Raw genomic sequence first — 5,003 nt, 5'->3', positions numbered from 1 at the left:
ATATCAATACACACTGTCTGTCCAATAGGAGAGAGGCGTTGGGGCTGAGAGGTGTAACCTACATATCAACACACACAAATGTCCAATAGGAGAGAGGCGTTGGGGCTGAGAGGTGTAACCTACATATCAATACACACTGTCTGTCCAATAGGAGAGAGGCGTTGGGGCTGAGAGGTGTAACCTACATATCAATACACACTGTCTGTCCAATAGGAGAGAGGCGTTGGGGCTGAGAGGTGTAACCTACATATCAACACACACTGTCTGTCCAATAGGAGAGAGGCGTTGGGGCTGAGAGGTGTAACCTACATATCAATACACACTGTCTGTCCAATAGGAGAGAGGCGTTGGGGCTGAGAGGTGTAACCTACATATCAATACACACAAACTGTCCAATAGGAGAGAGGCGTTGGGGCTGAGAGGTGTAACCTACATATCAATACACACTGTCTGTCCAATAGGAGAGAGGCGTTGGGGCTGAGAGGTGTAACCTACATATCAATACACACTGTCTGTCCAATAGGAGAGAGGCGTTGGGGCTGAGAGGTGTAACCTACATATCAATACACACTGTCTGTCCAATAGGAGAGAGGTGTAACCTACATATCAATACACACTGTCTGTCCAATAGGAGAGAGGCGTTGTGGCTGAGAGGTGTAACCTACATATCAATACACACTGTCTGTCCAATAGGAGAGAGGCGTTGGGGCTGAGAGGTGTAACCTACATATCAATACACACTGTCCGTCCAATAGGAGAGAGGCGTTGTGGCTGAGAGGTGTAACCTACATATCAATACACACTGTCTGTCCAATAGGAGAGAGGCGTTGGGGCTGAGAGGTGTAACCTACATATCAACACACACTGTCTGTCCAATAGGAGAGAGGTGTAACCTACATATCAATACACACTGTCTGTCCAATAGGAGAGAGGTGTAACCTACATATCAATACACACTGTCTGTCCAATAGGAGAGAGGTGTAACCTACATATCAATACACACTGTCTGTCCAATAGGAGAGAGGCGTTGGGGCTGAGAGGTGTAACCTACATATCAATACACACTGTCTGTCCAATAGGAGAGAGGCGTTGTGGCTGAGAGGTGTAACCTACATATCAATACACACTGTCTGTCCAATAGGAGAGAGGCGTTGTGGCTGAGAGGTGTAACCTACATATCAATACACACTGTCTGTCCAATAGGAGAGAGAGGCGTTGTGGCTGAGAGGTGTAACCTACATATCAATACACACTGTCTGTCCAATAGGAGAGAGGCGTTGGGGCTGAGAGGTGTAACCTACATATCAATACACACTGTCTGTCCAATAGGAGAGAGGCGTTGGGGCTGAGAGGTGTAACCTACATATCAATACACACTGTCTGTCCAATAGGAGAGAGGCGTTGGGGCTGAGAGGTGTAACCTACATATCAATACACACTGTCTGTCCAATAGGAGAGGCGTTGGGGCTGAGAGGTGTAACCTACATATCAACACACACTGTCTGTCCAATAGGAGAGAGGCGTTGGGGCTGAGAGGTGTAACCTACATATCAATACACACTGTCTGTCCAATAGGAGAGAGGCGTTGTGGCTGAGAGGTGTAACCTACATATCAACACACACTGTCTGTCCAATAGGAGAGAGGCGTTGTGGCTGAGAGGTGTAACCACATATCAACACACTGTCTGTCCAATAGGAGAGAGAGGCGTCTGTCCAATAGGCTTGAGAGGTGTAACCTACATATCAACACACACTGTCTGTCCAATAGGAGAGAGGCGTTGGGGCTGAGAGGTGTAACCTACATATCAATACACACTGTCTGTCCAATAGGAGAGAGGCGTTGGGGCTGAGAGGTGTAACCTACATATCAATACACACTGTCTGTCCAATAGGAGAGAGGTGTAACCAGGTTTGCTGTTTACTTCAGCAAGAAGAGATGGAAGGGAAGGTCCATGCAATAATGGCTCTATGTAATACTGTTGTACGCTTTCTTGAATTTGTTCTGGATTTGGGGACTGTGAAAAGACCCCTGGTGGCTAAGTGTGCGTGTCAGAGCTGTCTGTAAGTTGACTAGAAGACCCCTGGTGGGGTAAGTGTGCGTGTCAGAGCTGTCTGTAAGTTGACTAGAAGACCCCTGGTGGCTTGTCTGGTGGGGTAAGTGTGTGTGTCAGAGCTGTCTGTTAGTTGACTAGAAGACCCCTGGTGGCTTGTCTGGTGGGGTAAGTGTGTGTGTCAGAGCTGTCTGTTAGTTGACTAGAAGACCCCTGGTGGGGTAAGTGTGCGTGTCAGAGCTGTCTGTAAGTTGACTAGAAGACCCCTGGTGGCTTGTCTGGTGGGGTAAGTGTGTGTGTCAGAGCTGTCTGTTAGTTGACTAGAAGACCCCTGGTGGGGGGCTAAGTGCGTGTCAGAGCTGTCTGTAAGTTGACTAGAAGACCCCTGGTGGCTTGTCTGGTGGGGTAAGTGTGTGTGTCAGAGCTGTCTGTTAGTTGACTAGAAGACCCCTGGTGGGGTAAGTGTGCGTGTCAGAGCTGTCTGTAAGTTGACTAGAAGACCCCTGGTGGGGTAAGTGTGTGTGTCAGAGCTGTCTGTAAGTTGACTAGAAGACCCCTGGTGGCTTGTCTGGTGGGGTAAGTGTGTGTGTCAGAGCTGTCTGTTAGTTGACTAGAAGACCCCCAATGGTGGGGTAAGTGTGTGTGTCAGAGCTGTCTGTAAGTTGACTAGAAGACCCTGGTGGCTTGTCTGGTGGGGTAAGTGTGTGTGTCAGAGCTGTCTGTTAGTTGACTAGAAGACCCCTGGTGGGTAAGTGTAACCTACATGTCAGAGCTGTCTGTAAGTTGACTAGAAGACCCCTGGTGGCTTGTCTGGTGGGGTAAGTGTGTGTGTCAGAGCTGTCTGTTAGTTGACTAGAAGACCCTGGTGGGGTAAGTGTGTGTGTCAGAGCTGTCTGTTAGTTGAGTAGAAGACCCCTGGTGGCTTGTCTGGTGGGGTAAGTGTGTGTGTCAGAGCTGTCTGTAAGTTGACTAGAAGACCCCTGGTGGCTTGTCTGGTGGGGTAAGTGTGTGTGTCAGAGCTGTCTGTTAGTTGACTAGAAGACCCCTGGTGGGGTAAGTGTGTGTGTCAGAGCTGTCTGTTAGTTGACTAGAAGACCCCTGGTGGCTTGTCTGGTGGGGTAAGTGTGTGTGTCAGAGCTGTCTGTAAGTTGACTAGAAGACCCCTGGTGGGGTAAGTGTGTGTGTCAGAGCTGTCTGTAAGTTGACTAGAAGACCACTGGTGGCTTGTTTGGTGGGGTAAGTGTGTGTGTCAGAGCTGTCTGTTAGTTGACTAGAAGACCCCTGGTGGGGTAAGTGTGTGTGTCAGAGATGTCTGTAAGTTGACTTTGCAAACAATTTGGGCTTTACAACACATGAATGTTTCATTCTGATGGGCTCGGATGGCTGGGCTGCTGCCAATACGACCACAATAGAATAGGTCATTAAAGGCCCAAATGGCAACCGATTACCACTTTAGTGCACTACTTTAGGCCCATAGGACTCTAAAGTAGGGCACTATATAGGGGATAGGGTCCCACAACCCAGATCTTTATTCCGTATCCGTTACATCTGGGGCTAATTAGACCAGCCAATCAGCAGACCTCGTTCTGACACCACCTTTCTCTGGCTCACCGTGTCAGGGATTTACTAGCCAATCAGCAGACCTCGTTCTGACACCACCTTTCTCTGGCTCACCGTGTCAGGGATTTACTAGCCAATCAGCAGCAGCATCCCAGCAACTAGTGTTTCATTAGCCTTTAGCCTAACGAACTGCATTCATCACAGCTCTGCACGGCAATCAGGTCGACACGAAGGAGGATGAAGTAGTGGGATTCAGAACCGCTAACTGAAATATCGACACGAAGGAGGATGAAGTAGTGGGATTCAGAACCACTAACTGAAATATCGACACGAAGGAGGATGAAGTAGTGGGATTCAGAACCGCTAACTGAAATATCGACACGAAGGAGGATGAAGTAGTGGGATTCAGAACCGCTGACTGAAATATCGACACGAAGGAGGATGAAGTAGTGGGATTCAGAACCGCTAACTGAAATATCGACACGAAGGAGGATGAAGTAGTGGGATTCAGAACCGCTGACTGAAATATCGACACGAAGGAGGATGAAGTAGTGGGATTCAGAACCGCTGACTGAAAAATCGACACGAAGGAGGATGAAGTAGTGGGATTCAGAACCGCTGACTGAAATATCGACATGAAGGAGGATGAAGTAGTGGGATTCAGAACCGCTGACTGAAATATCGACACGAAGGAGGATGAAGTAGTGGGATTCAGAACCGCTGACTGAAAAATCGACACGAAGGAGGATGAAGTAGTGGGATTCAGAACCGCTGACTGAAATATCGACATGAAGGAGGATGAAGTAGTGGGATTCAGAACCGCTGACTGAAATATCGACACGAAGGAGGATGAAGTAGTGTGATTCAGAACCGCTAACTGAAATATCGACATGAAGGAGGATGAAGTAGTGGGATGCAGAACCGCTAACTGAAATATCGACACGAAGGAGGATGAAGTAGTGGGATACAGAACCGCTGACTGAAATATCGACATGAAGGAGGATGAAGTAGTGGGATTCAGAACCGCTGACTGAAATAGGGGGGTGCAGCTGTAGCTGTATGAGTGAGGTCAATCACACTTACAGTGACTAACACATTCAGAGATTATCTATATAATCTGATTCAGTGGGCTCTAGAAGACAAACTGATCTCGGATCAGGTCCTCCTTGTCTATATAATCTGATTCAGTGGGCTCTAGAAGACAAACTGATCTCGGATCAGGTCCTCCTTGTCTATATAATCTGATTCAGTGGGCTCTAGAAGACAAACTGATCTCGGATCAGGTCCTCCTTGTCTATATAGTCTGATTCAGTGGGCTCTAGAAGACAAACTGATCTCGGATCAGGTCCTCATTGTCTATATAGTCTGATTCAGTGGGCTCTAGAAGACAAA

Source organism: Oncorhynchus nerka, linkage group LG10 (genome assembly GCF_034236695.1).
Source record: "Oncorhynchus nerka isolate Pitt River linkage group LG10, Oner_Uvic_2.0, whole genome shotgun sequence".
NCBI classification, from domain to species: domain Eukaryota; kingdom Metazoa; phylum Chordata; class Actinopteri; order Salmoniformes; family Salmonidae; genus Oncorhynchus; species Oncorhynchus nerka.
This window is presented reverse-complemented; position numbering follows the sequence as displayed.